Raw genomic sequence first — 20,285 nt, forward strand, 5'->3', positions numbered from 1 at the left:
TTGCAGATTTTTAAATTATTCCTGTCTAAAGGAGCTGCAGAACGTTATAATGATTTCAGATCTGCTTCATTTTCCAAATGTGCAAAGAAAAAAAAAGTTGTCTTACTCTTAAATCTCAAATATTCATCTCATGCCTTTTATGTTTATGTGTTAGTTTAGGTATATTAATTAGTCTTTGAAAAATAACTTTGGGCAAATAGAAGAAAACATATTTTTAGTTATTTTAGTACGTATTCCTTCAAAAGACATTTTAATTTCTCACTTTGGTTAGTGTCTCAATATTGATTTGCCGCATGCCAGCTAAACATTGAAGTGCAGAGTAACAAACTGCCAAAAGCATTTATCTTCTGCAGTCTATTGGTGACTCACTCCCTGTTCTGCCCCACTTTTATATATTTTTTCTGTGTTGTATTGAACTGCATTAGGTTATTATTGTTCTGTAGTATGTTGGCATCTAGTGGTGGTTTGGGGCCACTATAACGTGTTTACTTAAGTGATTTGGTCTCTCATTCCATCCTCCTCTTCTGTTTAGTGCTAGTTAGTTCAGTCCTCTCTCCCCATTTCTTCAATATTCCCTCAGTCAGTATTAGTTATTCAAAAAGACGTGGCTTAGCAAAGTCATTGCCTTCTTACACTTCAAAAGACTGGAAAAACATTCCGTGTACTGCAATTGTCTGAAGTAAAATCTATTAGATTTGATTTCTGTTTCTTACTAAAGAGTTAAGATGCCGTTGGTTAGTGCCAAATCAGCAGGTTACCATGCTGTCTGGACACCCTTGGCCTAAAGAGGTATGTCAATGCCTAAAGCGGCATTTGAAACAGAACACTCCCTTTATTCTTCCTATCACATACCTGGTAAAGACTGGATAGTTGTGGAGGCCTCTCTTGCACCTCCTGCCCAACACTCCTCAGATGGAGACAGCGAGCATAAGGGCATTGGGGTGGCACGAGTGTCATAGTAGCTGGTTTGTGATATCCACTCCGATGGTGGGTAGAGCTGGTAGTTGTAGTCCTTGGAAAAGCATGCAGGAGCAGCTTGGCACCAGAGCAGGGGAAGGAAACAGGACCAGGAGACGTGCAGCAGTCAGGGAGAGACCCAATCAGCAAGTCCAGAATGCTGGCCAAGGTCAGTAATAGCCGGGCAAGGCAGTGCAGAATCAGCAGGCAGAGACAAGTCTAATAAACAGGCTGAGGTCAGAATAATCAGGTAAAAAGAGTTGAAGCTGGAGCAGGAGCAAAGTTCAAAGGCAAGCCAGTTCATGCACAGGTAAGCAGGTAGAGCGGATAAGGTCTGAGGAACACAGGAACAAGCTGAAGACCATTCAGCAACTGCTCATAGCGACAAACCAGTTTAAATAGGCCACTGGGTGCCAAGTGCTAATTGATATGCGCTTACACACGTGCATGTATGTGTGCACGATGAACTGGCACAACTACTAGAACATCTACTATTGTCCCTTTGCCCAGAAAAATGAGCAAGTGTGCAATGTGCTAGGAATCCAATTTACCTTACACCTACTCTACTGCCTTCTATCTGGTTTGCATAGGCATGCTATGTTTAGGGAAGCAACAGTACCATTTCCTAGCATGGCTCACTATATTTTCTGCTCACCTAGGACAATGGTCTTGTACTGCCTTGTTCATGGTTTCACATTAACTGAGTTCATAGACACTCAAGGCCCACTGAGGCTAGGGGGCAAAGAAATTGAAAGAGACTTTCTTCTAGCAGTCTGTTTCTAGCTAGACAGAGCCTGAATAAGTGAACTGTAAGTACACAAGTCTACCAACAACAATGAGGTACAGCAATGTTGACAATCCAGCCAGATTGTACTAGGCATGAACGATAGCACTCAGGTACCTTTTATAAGACATTGGAATTGGATGTGTGGAAGATTACGTGTCTGAGTTAGACTTAAAAGTAATCCAAAAAAATGATCACTGCAAAGATTTAGATTAAGAAGTGTAATGATGAGCAGATAAAATGGAAGAGATCTCTGGGCACATGTTGAAGCCCCCTATACCTCTGACCCACCATGCTCCAACCTACCCAGCCACAATGTTTTTAAAAGTCCTTTTGACTCTACTGCGATTTGACCATCCACAGCACCTCTTTCCATGAGTGAAGACGGGTGATCCACCACTGTAATGCAGGCATGCCATGGACCAGTTCAGGCCTCCTCAAGACTTTATTGCATTGCCACTGAAGTTTTCAGGTTCCAATGATCAACGGCCAAAAGAATTTGTTTTACCAGACACCTATGAGGACACCAGCAGAACTCTCCAACTCTGCAGTTATCACATAACTGGTGCTGAAGGCCGATGGAGAGAGGGCTTTCCTTGCAGCTAAGTTTCGGATGCCCACTTGGGTCACTTTCTCTGGATTCTTGGCACAAAATTCTTGGAGGAGTCTGGTGGCATGTATATTGGCTTAAGGTTCCCAGGACCTTTATTCGGGTGAATACCACTTCCATTTAATCAAATTTTGGATTTGTCTCCCCTGCTACCTGCAATCCAAGATCGACTCTACTACTATATTCTATTTCCGCTCCAATTGCTACTGGTGGTGTAGGTGGTTCTTTCTAGACATGGATCTGTAATGGTTGGTTTTAGCAGGTACACGTGAAAGACCAGATGGATCTTGTATGAGTCCAACAGAGACAGTTCTTTTGCTACTGTGTTTAAATCTAATTTGATCTGAAAGGGACCAATATATCTTGGTCCTAACTTCTGTGAAGGGCAAGGCAGTTTCAGGTTGGCAGTAGACAGCCACAATTTGTCCTCAACTTTGAGGGAAGGATTCCCCCGATCAAAATGTTTCTTGTAATCCACCTAGGCTTTCTATATGGACTTGATAATTTTTTGGACAAGAGCCAGTCTGTCCTGTAAGGCAGGTACCATTGATTCAGGCATAGTTTCTGGCATGGCAGAAGGATGGAATTCATAATTGGCCTAAAATGGGGACTGATTTGTAGCTGAATGGATAGAGTTATTATAGGAGAATTATGCCAGTGGGAACAGGGATGCCCAGTCTTCTTGGGATAAAGCTGAAAAGCAGAGTAGATATTGCTCCAGGGTTTGATTTGTGCGTTTTGTTTGCCCATTGCCTTGGGGATGGTGGCCAGATGATAGGCAGAGTTCCACTTCTAAGGCTTTACAAAGGGCTTTTTAAAACCTGGAGGTAAATTGTATCCCCCGCGCCGAGACAATGTTCTTTGGGATATACAAAGATAAATAACCTCACGCTTATGGTATATGTTGTGCATAAAATTAATAAATTAATAAATTAAATAAATAAATATGTAGCTGCTGCTGAAGAGTTAAAGTGCTAGTGCCTTTAAAGTGATGAAAGAAAAGATTGTTCAGCGCTGCTACTACTACTATTATTTTAAAGTGCTAGTGCCTTTAAAGTGATGAAAGAAAAGATTGTTCAGCGCTGCTACTACTACTATTATTTGATCAAATTAGAAATGTGCAAATAAGCAAATGTGCAAACAACTGCAATAAATTATATCAACAGTACTTGTGCAATCAATTAAAAGTTTAATGAATCCCTCAATGTAAATATCCGTATGCAAAATGTCCATACAGTGCAAATTTCAAAAAATGAATAAAGTGTCCATTCAGTGCAAAAATAATAATATTAAAGGTGCTTCTGTGCTCCACTTGATATAAAGTGCCAGGTGCTCCCCCTGTGGTTCCCTACTTACCACAAGACATTATAAGACTGGCAATGTGCATATATCCTTGTGTGTGATCAGTTGTGTGTGAAGCAGTTGTTTGCACATTTGCTTATTTGCACATTTCTAATTTGATCAAATAATAATAGTAGTAGCAGCGCTGAACAATTTTTTCTTTCAATGTTCTTTGGGAGTCTGTGAAGTCTAATGATTTCCTTGATAAAAATGTGAGCAGTTTCAGTCGCAGATGGAGTACTCACCGTTTGTAGGAAGTAGGATATTTTGGATAGCCGGTCTACCACAACCAGGATGGTAGTAAAACTCTTAGAGGGAGATAGATCTGCAAAAAAATCCATAAAGATCATCCCCCAGGGGCGATTAGGGACAGGTTGTGACCTTGTCGCCTTTGCTACAAAGACATACTGTGCATGATTTAACATAGTATCTACAGTCCCAACTAAGATTAAGCCACCAAAAGGACCCTTGGATGAGCTCATTTGTTTTGTACGAGTCCCAAAGTATCCTGAAAATTGGTGGTCATGGAATGTCCTGGGAACTTAAGACCTCACCTCCTGGGGTAGGAAGATCTTATACTGGTGCCATAGTAATCCACCCTGCCTCCATAATGAGTCATGTTCTGATTCAGGACATAATGCAGAAGAAAAAACAAATCTAGCTTGCCGAGTTCTTAGGCGTTTTGTGGACCCTAAATATTCCAGATTTTTATGATCTGTGAAAATCATAATTGGATGATTAGTGCCCTACAACAGATACCTCCTTTCCTCGAAAGGCAATTTGATTGCCAGGAGTTCTCTATCAAACACGTCTTAATTTATTTTGGCCTGGGTCAGTTTTCTATAACAAAAGGCTACTGGATGAAGCAGAGCCTTTGGGCCCTGATGCTGAGAGAGCACAGCCCCTGTTGCCACTTCAGATGCTTCCACCTCAAGGGTGAAGGGAAGTGCTGGGTCTGGGTGTTTCTGGGTGTTGCAATATGGGAGTAAAGGTGAAAATGGCCTTCAGCTGTTCAAAGGCTGCTTGAAATTCCTGGTTCCAGAGGAAGCGTGTATGCTGGCAAGTTAGCTGGGTGATTGGAGAAATGATAGTTGAGAAATCCCTGAAGTATTTCCAATAAAAGATGGCAAAGCCTACAAATCTTTGGACCCCTTTCCTGTCAGAAGGTGCAGACCACTTTAGAATTGCTGAGGCCTTCTGAGGATCCATGGAGATCCCCTCGGTGGAGATTATGAGTTTCAGGAACTGGATAGACTGCTTCTTGAACTCACAGTTCTCAGCTTTGGAGTACAAACCATGAGTTCTTAAAGTATTTAGTACTTTTTTTAACGTGATCTCGGTGGAGTTCAAGTGAAGCTGAAAAGATTAGTTTATTGCCCAGATAGATGATTAAAAAAAGATCAAGATGTTTTGGGAGCATTACATATCCCGAAGGGCATCACAAGGTACTATAAGTGAGTGAAGCGTGTACAGAAGGCGGTCTTTCATTGGTCACCTTCCCTAATACAAGCCGGGTTGTAGGCCTCCCCGTAAGTCCATCTTCGTAAACACATGAGCTATCCAGAATCTTTGGAATAACTCAGGAGCAAGAGAAAGCGGGTATCTGTTCTTGGTGGTAATTTTATTAAGTTCTCTGTATTCAACACATGGTCTAAGGAAATGATCTTTCTTCTCGATGAAGCAGGTGAAGAAGAGGGGCAGATGGATCCTTTGGCTAGGTTTTAATCAAGGCATTGTTGGAGTGCATCCATCTTCAGATCCAACCATGGAAAAATTCACCCGAAAGGTATTTTTGTTCCAGGAAGCAATTTGATTAGGCGTAGGATCAATGATTGAGAAGATGATCTCTCCCTTGGGCTAGTTTATAGGTAGATCTATGTGATTTTGCGCAGCCGAGTCGCTCTGCTGCAGTATATATGCGATGGGCAGTCGGCAACTGGTTAAACACCACAAAAAGAAAGCTCTATCTGTCTTAAACAAATTATAAACATGTCATTCGGGCACAGCATTGCATGACCGCGCAATTGTCACTCAAAGTGCGACAGCGCTGAAAGCTGAAAATTGGCCTGGGCAGGAAGGGGGTGAAAGTGCCCAGTAGGAAAATGGTTAATCACTTAACGACCACCTACCGCAGATTTACTGTGGCAGGCAGCCGCTCCTGGGCAAAGCGATGTAGGTCTACGTCGCTCGCTCTCAGGAGGCTAGGTCTTTTTTTGTTTATAGCGCAAAAAAGAAAAAAAGAAAGCTCTATTTGTGGGGGAAAAAAAGACGTAAATTTTATTTGGGTACAGCATCGCACGACCGCGCAATTGTCCGTTAAATTAATGCAGTGCAGAATCGCAAAATAGGGCCTGGTCATTAAGAGGGCAAATCCTTCCGATCTTAAAGTAGTTAACCTCCTTTGCGGTAATCCCGAGTGTGGCTCGGGGTGAAATTTCAGCGCCATTAGCGGTAACCCCAAGCCACACTCGGGGTACCGCTAGGGAGCATCGCTGGATCCTGTAAGAGAGGGTACTCACCTTGTCCCCGGGATCCAGCGATGTATCCCGGCAGTGTTTGGCGGCCGGATCTTCCTCCCGATGCTCTCTGTGCCCCGGCTTCCATCTCCTGCGACGTGACGCTCGCAGGGGGGTGGAACCGGCGGCAAATTGAAATAGTAAAACACACCAAACACACTGATTTCATTGCAAAATAAATTAAATTCACATTAGTTTGCCCCCCAGTGCCCTTTCCTGCAGTTTTACTGTACGTTATATATATATATATATATATATATATATATATATATATATATATATATATACATACATATCTATATATCTATACATACATACCTATCTATCTATCTATCTATCTATCTATCTATCTATCTATCTATCTATCTATCTATCTATCTATCTATCTATCTATCTATCTATCTATCTATCCATCTATCTATCTATATATATATATATATATATATATATATATATATATATATATATATATATATATATATATATTTATATGTTATATATGTACATATTTATATATATATATATATATATATATAGATGTATAGATATAGATATATAATATATATATGCGTGTATATGTATATATATATATATATATATATATATATACATGCATACTTTAACTTATTTATAGGTATTTATTATATTATAATTTATGATTTTGTGTTTCAAACTTTATCATACCCGAGATGTTATAAAGAATAGCGCACAGTAAAAAAGAAAAATCATGTGTAAATAGTTGGTTTGGGCTGCTCATTCTTAAGAATTACATGCAAAATAATTGTACCGCTTTCAGCACCTAAAATCGGAAAGAATCATACCGCCAGGGAGGTTAAAGATGTTTCTCAGTTTATCCAAGCTACTTTGTCAGTTCTAAAGTGTGTACAAAAAAAATACCCCAGTATTTCTAGTAACCCATATGGGTAGACTTGGGTAAGTTACTGAAACTCATTAGAACTGAAGAAGCAGGTTGGATAAGCTGCTAAACATCTTATTATAAGTCCAGCTGAATGCGATTAGATATTAGATATATTATACTGTTATAATTTAACTTTTACCTAAAAATAAAACAATTCATAAAATAGATAGAATGGCAATTTATTCCCAAGTGTTTGAAATAAGTACATTACTCCTCAATCCGTGTCATGTCACTGAGCTCCATTACATCTTTCTTACACTAAATATGATTTTCCTTCCTTTGGAGTATGCACGGTGTATGAAAAGCCAAAGGTTCCCCATTCAATCTCCAAAGGAAGCTATAGAAACAGTGCAGAGGGAGTATTAGATCCATGGTAAATTATTACATTAAATAGAGCGTTTAGACGTGATTTCCCACTGACAAATACCCCATGGGATTAAAGATAATTTCTCATATTCTGAAGAGCACATTATGACCTCCCAAATGAGCAATCTAATTAACAAAAGCATGGATCGGATTTAATAATATCGGACCTTGTCGCAGAAAAAAAAAAACGATCACCATAGCAACCGCACCTTGACTCTGCTGAGGCAAGACAATATGTCTGCATTTATTAGCCACTTCAGCTCCGGAAGGTTTTACCCCCCCTTAATGACCAGGCCATTTTTTGAGATTCAGCACTGGGTTTCTTTAACGGACAATTGCGCGGTCGTGCGACGCTGTACCTAAACGAATTTGACGTCCCTTTTTTCCCACAAACAGAGCTTTCTTTTGGTGGTAATTGATCACCTGTGCGATTTTTTGATCATGCGCTATAAACAAAAAAAGAGCGTCAATTTTGCAAAAATAACAATATTTTTCACATTTTTTTATATGAAATCCCCCCCCCCCCCCCAAAAAAATGTAAAAATCAAAATTTTTTAACATTTTCGGCCAATTTGTTTTATGCTACATATGTTTGGTAAAAAAATTGCAAAAAGCGCATTTTGATTGGTTTGCGCAAAAGTTATTGCGTTTACTAACAAAGGGAAAGATTTTTGTCATTTTTGTTGTTTTTTTTTTAACGCATAATGGCGGCGATCTACGATTTTTTTTGCAGTACTGCAACATTGCGGCGGACAGATCGGACCCTTGACTGACATTTGACACTTTTGGGGTTACCAGTGACATTTCTACAGTAATCAGTGCTATACATATGCACTGTTACTGTAAAATGACACTGGCAGTGAAGGGGTTAACTTTATTTGAGAGGGAGGGGCTGTGTGTGTCCCTAGGGGCGTAATTCTAACTGTGATTGGCTGTGGCTAGAGCTGCAGGAACAATGATCAACGGTCCTACATAGTAGAACCGTATGATCATTGTTTCTACACAGGGGAGAATGACAGACGGCTTGTTTACACTAGCCGCCTGCCTTTCTCCCTCTCCCCCGTCGATCGCCGAGTGACCGGCGGACATCGGGTCCGCCGGTCACACGCGCGGGGGACCCCCACGCGCGCTCGCTCCCCAGAGCCTCACAGGCTAGTGACGTATATATACGTCACTTTGCCTGTGAGGGGCTGACCGCCGCAGTATATGTACTTGCGGCGGTCGGCAAGTGGTTAAAATAAAGCATTATTCAACATTGTCCGATATATATTAAATGCATGATAAATTCCCAAAGAAAATCGAAAGAAGACACTATAAATGCGTAAACAAATTTTTTTATTGATTTTGTAACCAAATAAAAATATATATTTATATATCATAAAAAACATAAAGATGTGGGTTTTGTATAAATAATACAAAAAGATCTTTGACAGATGTTCACATAGTGCCAATGGAGACAAAACATACACAACAAATAACAGGTTGCCAAATAGTGCAAATTGGCCATATATGGAAGTGCAAGCATGATCAATGGGAAATGGACTTATGATGCAGGTATTGAGTATTTGTAGGTTGTCATTGCAGGTAATTGTTGTGACATCTGTATGCCATAATGCAACATCATTTTAAAATATAACAGCCACTGAGAGGTAAGGGGGAGCAAAATCCAAATCAAAGACTTTCTCTTTTTTCAGATGATTATGATTGTTCAACAGTATGCATCAAGGACACTGGAAGACCGTAGACTATAATAGGCAACCACTGCATGCAAGTAGTCATGTACATATTCTTTTTCGTATGCGCTGATCAAACACAGAGGAGGATTCAATTTTCCAAACAGACAGTTGACCCACTCCCCTCCCCTCCCCTCCCCTATAAAAATGCAAAAACACAGAGGAGGAGCCTAACGGCAATAGGACAGTTGGCCCCATGCACCTACAGAAATGCAAAAATAAGCTCATCTCTTTTGTACTTATTAGTGCATTCTAATTCACACAAAATATGTTAGCACGATCAATGGGAACTGATGACCAGAGATGTATAGTAAATAAATAGAACTACTTCACTACTGTACTTAAAGCAGAGTTCCACCCAAAAGTGGAACTTCCGCTTTAGGGAGTCCTGACCCCCCGACATGCCACATTTGGCATGTCATTTTTTGGGGGGGGGGAGCGGGTACCTAGTTTTGACAGGTACCCGCTCCCACTTCCGCTCGAAGCGCCGCGGCGCCCTGAGCGGAAGTTCTCCTCTCCCCCTCCCTCCCTGCAATCTTCTGGGACACGTCAGAGGTCCCAGAAGATTGCCGGCCAATCACGGCGCGCAGCGCGACTCGCGCATGCGCAGTGGGTACCCGGCTGTGAAGCCGCAAACTGTAACAGCCGGGTGCCCACAGCAGTGATGCCGGCGCAGAGGGAGAGGATCGAGGCTTCCGGCGGCCGCATCGCTGGACCGTTGGACAGGTGAGTAAATGGCTGGAACTCCGCTTTAAGTACCGGAAGGCGGTATCTGTACTTTCCTAGAGTAGAATTTTTTTCTCCTACTTCCACTTTTACTTCACTACATTTTTTCAATGATTTCAATACTTCTACTCCAATATTTTTTTTTGTGTGCTGCATAGTTACTCGTTACTATTATAAAAATTACCACTGCCAGAACAGTGGATGGCAGGTTTCATGAAGCTCAAAACATGTGTATTATCAGCGCATACGAAAATAAAAGCTACTGTATGTATAAATAAAAGCTGCATTTGAAATAATAAAAAACAATATGATGTTCAAACTGTTGACTCCTTTCTTTAATAACTACATAACACAGTACTTGTACTTTTACTTTCAGTACTTGAGTAGCAATTTTTTTTTCAAAACTACTGGTACTTTTACTTTCAGTACTTGAGTAGCAAAATTAAAAAAAAAAAACTACTTGCAATACTTAAGTAGAAAAAATGTTGAATACTTTAGTACTTCTACTCAAGTCACTTTTTGATCGAGCACTTCCACTTCTACTCAAGTCACTTTTTGACCGAGCACTTCCACTTCTACTCAAGTCACTTTTTGACCGAGCACTTGTACTTTTACTCAAGTATGGGTTTCGAGTAATTTATACAACTCTGCTGATGGCAATGCTACATATGTAGTGATAGGGAAATGTGATCCACCTGTAGGTAAGGAAATAGGGCAGCCTCATTAATGAAGGAGAAACATTGCTTATTTATAAATTTTTATAACAGAAACAAAGAAAAACTTTTTCTTTTTCCAAAATGTTCAGTATTTTTTCTTTTGTTTAGCAAAAAAATAAAAAACCCAGTGGTGATTAACCACTTCAGCTCCGGAAGGATTTACCCCCTTAATGACCAGGCCATTTTTTGCGATTCGCGCAAAAAAACAAAAAATTGTGCGTTTGTGCGACGTTGTACCCAAATAAAATCGTTGTCCTTTTTTTCCCCCCACAAATAGAGCTTTTTTTTGGTGGTATTTGATCACCTCTGCGTTTTTTCGCTTTTGCGCTATAAACAAAAAAAGAGCGTCAATTTTGAAAAAAAAACACCAATATTTACTTTCTGCTATCAAGCATTCCCAATAAAACATTTTAAAAATCTAATTTGTTTTATCAGTTTAGTCCAATTTGTATTCTCTTACATATTTTTGGTAAAAAAAATCCCAAAAAAGGGTATAATAATTGGTTTGCGCAAAAGTTATAGGGTTTACAAACTAGGGGATAGTTTTATGGACTTTTTATTTTTTTTTATTAGTAATGACGACAAACAGCGATTTTTTATCGGGACTGCGACATTGCGCGGACAGATCTGACACTAAGTGACACTTTTTGGGGACCAGTGACATTAACCACTTTACCACCGATTTTGCTGTCTTACGTCTGGGCCACTTTTTGCGATTCGGCACTGTGTGTCTTTAACTGACAATTGCGCGGTCGTGCAACGCCGTACCCAAACGTCCTTTCTTTTCCCACAAATAGAGCTTTCTTTTGGTGGTATTTGATCACCTGTGCGATTTTTACTTTTTGCGCTATAGACAAAAAAAGAGCGACAATTTTGAAAAAATAACAATATTTTTCACATTTTTTTATATGAAATTCCCCCCCCCCCCCCAAAAAAATGTAAAAATCTAAATTTTTTATCATTTCAGGCCAATTTGTTTTCTGCTACATATTTTTGGTAAAAAAAATCGCAATAATCGTATTTTGATTGGTTTGCGCAAAAGTTATTGCGTTTACTAACTAAGGGAAAGATTTCTGTCATTTTTGGTGGTTTTTTTAACGAGTAATGGCGGCGATCTGCGATTCTTTTTGCGGGACTGCGACATTGCGGCGGACAGATTGGACCCTTGACTGACATTTTTGCACTTTTGGGTGACATTACTGCAGTAATCAGTGCTATACATATGCACTGTTACTGTACAAAAGACACTGGCAGGGAAGGGGTTCATTTTATTGGAGAGGGAGGGGTTAATGTATGCCTGGTGCTTACTGACGTGTGGGGGGAGGTGACTGAGTGACACAGGGACAGATCGCAGGTTCAGCGATGCTGAACCCTGCAATCTGACCCTGCCTGTCACTATATATATATATATATATATATATATATATATATATATATATATATATCTCCCTCTCACTGTATTTATATATATATATATATATATATATATATCTCCCTCTCACTGTATTTATATATATATATATATATATATATATATATCCTCCTCATTGTATTCATATATACATCTATCTCCTCCTCACTGTATTCATAAATATATATATATATATATATATATATATATATATATATATATATATATATGTATATATATATCCTCCTCACTGTATTCATATATATATATATCTCACTGCATTCATAAATATATACCCCTCACCGTATATCTATATATATATATATATATATATATATATATATATATTATATATATATATATATATACCCCTTACTGTATTCATATATATATATATATATATATATATATATACACAGTATATATATATATATTTATATATTTATATCCCTCACTATTTTCAGAAATATATACCCCTCACTGTGTATGTATATATATATATATATATATATATATATATATATATATATATGAAAGAAAGAACATTTAGACACCACCAAAGGGTTGATGTTCCAAACAGAACGGGGGAAGGGGATGTTGTGATGCTTGAGTCAAGGGAATGTGAAGCAAGAGATACTATTATATAAAAAGATATCACATTTTATTAATACATATCATATTAAAAGGATATTCATAACAGAGGAAGCACAGAGTTACAAAATCACAAAAAATATATTCACAAAGATAATACAAAAAATACAAAAAATGTCAATTAGTGAATAAACACTAATGGAGTGAGTAAGTCTAGAGAACCTTCAATACATCAGAAAGGATTTAACATATATGGTGGGTTCCACACATTGGGAGATATTGCTGGAAAAAACAAGAAGTAGGGCGACCAATGAACACCAACGCGTTTCAACTTGATATAAGCCTTCTTCACGGGGTATATGTATTGGTCCACACTTCTTGGGGAGAAGAAATCTATATATATGTTACAAAAAGTAATAAATCATTATACCAAGAAAGCACAACATAGAAGAATATCTATCTGAAGAGGACTTTGAACAGGCAAGCAAGAAAACTTACATTCGTGTATAGCCCATCCACAGGTGACTTAGCACTGATGTATTGGGGTTATTAGCATGTATTCAATCCACAGATAAAAAAGCCCGGGAACAAGTCAGAGCGGAAGCCCCCCTCTCTGAGGACCAAAAGGACAGGAGCCTCAAGACATTTACATTTTTTGTAACATATATATATAGATTTCTTCTCCCCAAGAAATGTGGACCAATACATATACACCCTGAAGAAGGCTTATATCAAGTTGAAACGCGTTGGGGTTCATTGGTCGCCTTACTTCTCGTTTTTTCCAGCAATATCTCCCAATGTGTGGAATCCACCATATATGTCAAATCCTTTCTGATGTATTGAAGGTTCTCTAGACTTACTCACTCCATTAGTGTTTATTATTATAATTGGCATTTTTTGTATTTTTTGTATTATCTTTGTGAATATATTTTTTGTGATTTTGTAACTCTGTGCTTCCTCTGCCATGAATATCCTTTTAATATGATATGTATTAATAAAATTTGATATCTTTTTATATAATAGTATCTCTTGCTTCACATTCCCTTGACTCAAGCATCACAACATCCCCCTTCCCCCGTTCTGTTTGGAACATCAACCTTTTGGTGGTGTCTCCATGTTCTTTCTTTTTCATTAATTAGGATGGATGCCACAGTACTATTGTCTACTCAGGAGTGTAACTGAGCATATTAGTTTCTTTTATATATTCATATATATATATATACCCCTCACTGTATTCATTCTATATCTGGTCCCCCCCAGGAGCCGGCAGTCACTATATCTGGTCTCCTCAGGACTCTGCATTCACTATATCTGGTCCCCCCGGGAGCCTGCATTCACTATATCTGCTCTCCCCAGGAGTCTGTAATCACTATATCTGGTCTCCCCAGGAGCCTGCATTCATCATATCTGGTCTCCCCAGGAGCCTGCAGTCACTATATCTGGTCTCCTCAGGACTCTGAATTCACTATATCTGGTCCCCCCAGGAGCCTGCATCCACTATATCTGGTCTCCACAGGAGCCTGCAGTCACTATATCTGGTCTCCCCAGGAGCCTGCATTCACTATATCTGCTCTCCCCAGGAGTCTGCAATCACTATATCTGGTCTCCCCAGGAGCCTGCATTCACTATATCTGCTCTCCCCAGGAGTCTGGATTCACTATATCTGGTCTCCCCAGGAGCCTGCAGTCACTATATCTGGTCTCCCCAGGAGCCTGCAGTCACTATATCTGGTCTCCCCAGGAGCCTGCAATCACTATATCTGGTCTCCTCAGGACTCTGCAGTCACTATATCTGGTCTCCCCAGGAGCCTGCATTCACTATATCTGATCTCCTCAGGACTCTGCAGTCACTATATCTGGTCTCCCCAGGAGCCTGCAATCACTATATCTGGTCTCCTCAGGACTCTGCAGTCACTATATCTGGTCTCCCCACAATTTTTTTTTTTTTTACTAGTAATAGAGGCGATCTGCGATTTTTTGCGAGACTGTGACATTGTGGCAGACAGATCAGACCCCTAACTGACATTTTTGGGGCTACCAGTGACATTACTACAGTAATCAGTGCTAAAAATATGCACTGTTACTGTAATAATCCCATTGGCGGGGAAGGGGTTAATACTGTGGGTGATCAATGAGTTAAATGTAAGCCTAGGGGAGTGATTCTAACTGTGGGAGGGTTGGGCTTGTGAGATGAGCATAGAGACATGTGATCCTATATAGCAGGATCGCATGGTCTCTGTGATCATCTCAGGGAGAAGGACAGACGGCTGTGTTTACATCAGCCGTCCGTCCTTTTCTGTCAGCGGGGGGAGATTGCGAGTGGCCGACGGCCATCGGAGCTGCCTGTCACACGCACTGGCTCCCCAGCTGACGAGCGGGGGGTGGGAGCGCACCGCCGACCGCGCGCGCTCGCCCCCTAGCTCCTCCCAGGCGAGCGACGTACATGTACGGGACTTTGCCTGAGAGAGCCAGCCTGCCGCAGTACATCTGCGGCGGCTGGTCGTTATGTGGTTAAAAAGGTAACCAGCAATTTATTTGTATTTTTTTTTGCTATGCTCTGCTAATGGGAACATGTAACAAATAGTAGTAGTAGGTAGTAGGTGTTATCCCAATTTGGCTGCAAAAGGGGAAATATACTTTAAAACACAATAGATAACCCAAGAGCCTGAACAAACACTGCAGGAACCAGACAGGTAATATATACTATTCTCTAAGGCAATCACTTCTCTGCCCTATCTTGCCCTATTAGCAGGAAAGGCGGCCATGCACACTAAGCACATAAAACCCTGGAGCTGGTCTAATCGCCTGTTAAATGCAGTAGGCTTTTTTTCTACGGTGGATGATTTTACAGGGAGTTTAAAATGAACTTAAAGATCATTTCAAAAGGGGCGCAACACAATAGCGCAATGATAGCCGAAGCGCTTGAGCAATAACTCGTGTCTCCATCACAATGGGGGACCCATCTGGCCCGCACAATCATTTAGTAATTACATTTACCTAAAACAACAGAAGTGAAGCAGCTGGCCACAGAGTGGTTGGGAGATTCGAGCAGAAAATCGAATGGCAATAAATCTTCCTGTGCCTTTCATGGTATTTCAGAAAAAAAAAAAAAGAGTTTATTTCACATAATAATAAAAAGTTACCAAATGGAGAGGGATGCTTACTCTATGAAATGCTTAGTTCAGAGGCAGAAGGGGAAATTTTGCATAGGGCATCTTGGACCTGACATTCCTTTAGGCAAGGTTCGTACGGTGGCAGCCTCTAAAAAACAAACTGCAGTGCAACAATGGCTTCAAGGCATTCAGGAGCCCTGAACTTCTTTTTTTTTTTTTTTTTTATCAAATGTGTGGTTTCCCCTTAGCATAGGATGCTGCTAAGTAAATTTAGTTATTGGTTCCTTCTGTTATTAGGTAGGCAGTGATCATTTGCTCTGGCCTGCTTAGGGATCTCACCAGCTGGGAGCTTGATTGCTTCCCACTGCCTCCGAAAGAAGCTTCCAGAGCCTAAGGTGGGATATTAAAAACAGCCTGAATATGTATCGGGTTCCAGCCAATCCCTGAAAAGGAGTGTCCAGTAGGGGGTTGGCATAGAGATGAATATAGTCTGAGACACACTTCTCCCTAGGAGGGTTTCAGAGCCAGAGGAGCTGCCCACAGACTGAATAGCTGCTCTTGAGTACTCAGCAGTGCCAGAACTGGACTTTGTGTGGTGCTGATTGCAGGCCCACGCCACAGGGCTTGGTCCTGAGAGGTGCCGCCTCACCTACTGGACTGTGTCCTGGAGGACAGTGGAAGGTGACAGCTGTCTTGGGGACTTGTAAATAGTAACCTTAAAACTGATCCCTGTGACTGGGAAATGTACTGGAAGCCACACTGGGTACCAGTAATAGTGCATTGGCACAAGGTAACCAAAGATTTTCCCCATGGTCCTCATCTATGGGACCTCAGACTGTCCAACGCTAGCTATTGCTCTTAGAGAAGATTGTCTTTTAATTACTAACTGTCAAGTTTTTTTGAAGTATCCCATGACCAAGATCCCCTCTCCTGTTAAAGTACTTCAAGCAATAAAATACCAAAAGAAATCTCCTAGACTGTTTATTGGAGCCAGTGTGAATGGACTGCTGCTTTTGTAGACAGGCAGTCTTTGTACTTTTAGGGAAGAACCAGTTAAATACCAGTTGAACTAATGCACCACAGCAGTCCTATTGACTTCAATGGACAAGACTGACAGGTGGCCTGGCATCCCCAATTTGTTGAGTTAATCTTGCCACGACATGTTTACAACCCTCTGCAGTTGCCTTGTTAGCAGGGCCATCTTACCGAATGGGCATGCTGGGCAGTTGTCCGGGGGCCCCACTTGCCCGGGGAGCCCCACCTGCCCAGCGACCCAGCCCCAGCCCCAGCCAAGAATTAGTCCTGATTCCCGTGTGCATCCCACTGCCGAACTTAGCAGGTGGTAAGCGCCTGTCGGCCCTGTGCTGCTGTCAGGGCCACTTGGGCCATAGAGGGGGAGCCCACAACTGCAGGAATGCCTGTCTGCCTCCACGGGAACAGGCACACACAAGACAGTCGAGTCTGTCTCCCGTGTGTGTGTGTGTGGTCACCGGACCCAGCCGCCGAACTTGGAAGCTGTCATTAGCCTGGCACTGCTGTACCAATTAATATCGCCTTATCGATAATTTGCATTTTTATTCTTGTAGGTGATTGTGTGGGAAGGGCCCCAGTGCACTGCATTGCCCAGGAGCATTTAATGCTCTTAAGATGGCACTGCTTGTTAGACTTTCAGTGAGTGGTCAGGGGATTGGTAAAAACAAAGACGAACCATCTCTTTTTACCTCCTATCTGAAAGCAGCTTTAAAGTGTATCTACACCCAAGAACAAAAATGTATTACATTGCAGCCTATTAGTCCTTCCTTAGATGCTATGGTTGCAGTAGTTCTCTCTCTCTCTCTCTCTCTGCATTTTTCACTCGGTGATCCTGCAAGTAACACACCTTCTTGAACAATATAGGCTGTTTGGGACTTTAAATGAGGCACAAGCAGGTAATGCTCAGTGTCTCCATCCTTGACTGGGGACTGGCTGGTTTCCATGCACCTCTCTTAATCCCCTCAATTTTCAGTTTTTCATTAACACACCTTCTTTCCTAGGGTGTATACAGGATGCCATGAATGGGTCCTAGATTAGGTTTTATATATTTCCCCACTATTTGTGATGTGGTCCCTTTAAGGGATAGTTCAAGAGACATTTTTAATACTTTTGGGCAGGGGTGTCAAACTCAACTTCATTGAGGGCCTGCATCAGCATTATGATTGCCCTCAAATGGCCGGTTGTATCTGTAATACTGTCCAGACTATCCAAACCCCCTTACATCAGATGTCAAGAGCCCCCCCCCCCTCCCCCACCCTCCCTTACATAAAAGTGCATCCCCTTACCTTGTGTTGCTGCTGGTAAGAAGCTGGGGGCAGAGCTAGGAAGCAGAAAGTGCAGGGTCTGGAGGAGGGCTGGAGCTCTACTGCAGCCCTAGGAGAGAGAAATGGCCTGGAGGGCCAAATTCAGCCTGCAGGCCTTGTGTTTGACACATGCTTTAGGGCAGTGGTCCTCAACTCCGGTCCTCGGGGCCCATTAACAGGCCAGATTTTAAGTATTACCTTAGGGAGATGCAGACTAGAATACTGCAATCACTGAGCAGAAAATTAGATCACCTGTGATGTAATTTAGTTATCTTGCAAACCTGGCCTGTTAGTGGGCCCCGAAGGACCGGAGTTGAGGACCACTGTTTTAGGGTAATCCGGACAGAAAGGAGAGGACTGATTTCAGTACTCTCAGGATCTGTAAGTCCTCGCTGCGACCCAGAATTCTGAGACTCAAAAAGTCTCTGGTTGGTAAAGAGCCTCCAAACCTTGATTACAGGGGCTGTGGTCCCAAAATGTTTAACCCCTCTGTAAGGGAGGTTTGTGCGTGTAAAGGCAGGCGTCCCAATACTTTTGGTGATATAGTGTATTTTGTCAAAATATTGGGTAATATTGTATATAGTGCTTGTGTGCCCTAAAATGAAGTAGTACATTCTCTTGCTGAAAATTTGTGCAAATATTGTGTGACATAGAAATCTGGAACTACCACTATTAATTCTCGAGGGTCTTGGCTTCCAGAAAATATATAACATTTGGGGGTATGAACTAATCTTAGGGCCTAAAATGATTTTTCTTTAAAAACATGTGTGCAGAAAACTCAACAAAAAAAAAAAACAGCTCTCTGACAGTAAAAAGGTTTAAAGGAATTCCCTTTAACAGTGAATTGGTTTAATGGAATATTTAGTCTTTGAATACTTTTTCTTTTAAATTGAAAATGGTAACATTCTTTTTTGGAAAATGATAGTCATTCTGAGACAAGTGCTAACATTCACCATGGAACATGTTATTATGATTAAGTGAATTGTGCTGCTGATTGTAGGTTATTGCTAAGCAAAATGATTAAAGAACAGTTTACGGCTGAATTTTGAGCATGAAAAATATACACTGCTCAAAAAAATTAAAGGAACGCTTTGAAAACACATCAGATCTCAATGGGGAAAAATATCATGCCGGATATCTATACTGGTATGGACTGGGTAATGTGTTAGGAATGAAAGGATGCCACATCTTTTAACCACTTTGCGACCAGTCACTGTGCCTCTTCTGCGGCACAGTGGCTCGTTCCCGTCCAGCGACGTAGACCTACGTCGCTGGACTCCTCCCCTTGTGGGCGGCGCTCGCGAGCCGCCGGAGGCTCGCTCCCGCTGTATTCAGTCACAGCGGGATTTAGGCCAGGGGAGGAGCAGCGGCGATCGCCGCTGCTCTTCCCCAATCGTCGGGGAATCGAGTGTGGAGATCCGCCCGCTTGTGTAAACAAAGCGGGCGGATTTCCTAAGTGACAGACAGTGAAAGATTGCAGGGTTCAGCTTAGCTGAACCTGCGATCTGTCCCTGTGTCACTCAGTCATCTCCCCCCACACACGTTAGTAAGCACCAGGCATACATTAACCCCTCCCTCTCCAATAAAATTAACCCCTTCCCTGCCAGTGTCATTTTTACAGTAACAGTGCATATTTATAGCACTGATTACTGTAGTAATGTCACTGGTACCCCCAAAAGTGTCAAAAATGTCAGTCAAGGGTCCGATCTGTCCGCTGCAATGTTGCAGTCCCGCAAAAAAAATCGCAGATCGCCGCCATTACTCGTTAAAAAAGAAAACACCAAAAATGATAGGAATCTTTCCCTTAGTTAGTGAACGCAATAACTTTTGCGCAAACCAATCAAAATACGCTTATTGTGATTTTTTTTACCAAACATAGGTAGCAGAAAACAAATTGGCCAACAATTTAAAAAAATTTTGATTTTTACATTTTTTTTGGGGGGGGAATTTCATATAAAAAAAATGTGAAAAATATTGTTAATTATTCAAAATTTACGCACTTTTTTGTTGATAGCGCAAAAAGTAAAAATCGCACAGGTGATCAAATACCACCAAAAGAAAGCTCTGTTTGTGGGAAAAAAAGGATGTAAATTTAGTTTTGGTACGGCGTCGCACGACCGCGCAATTGTCAGTTATAGTTGCACAGTGCCGAATCGCAAAAAGTGGC

Source organism: Pelophylax lessonae, assembly GCF_965119305.1.
Source record: "Pelophylax lessonae genome assembly, chromosome: 11".
Lineage (NCBI taxonomy): Eukaryota > Metazoa > Chordata > Amphibia > Anura > Ranidae > Pelophylax > Pelophylax lessonae.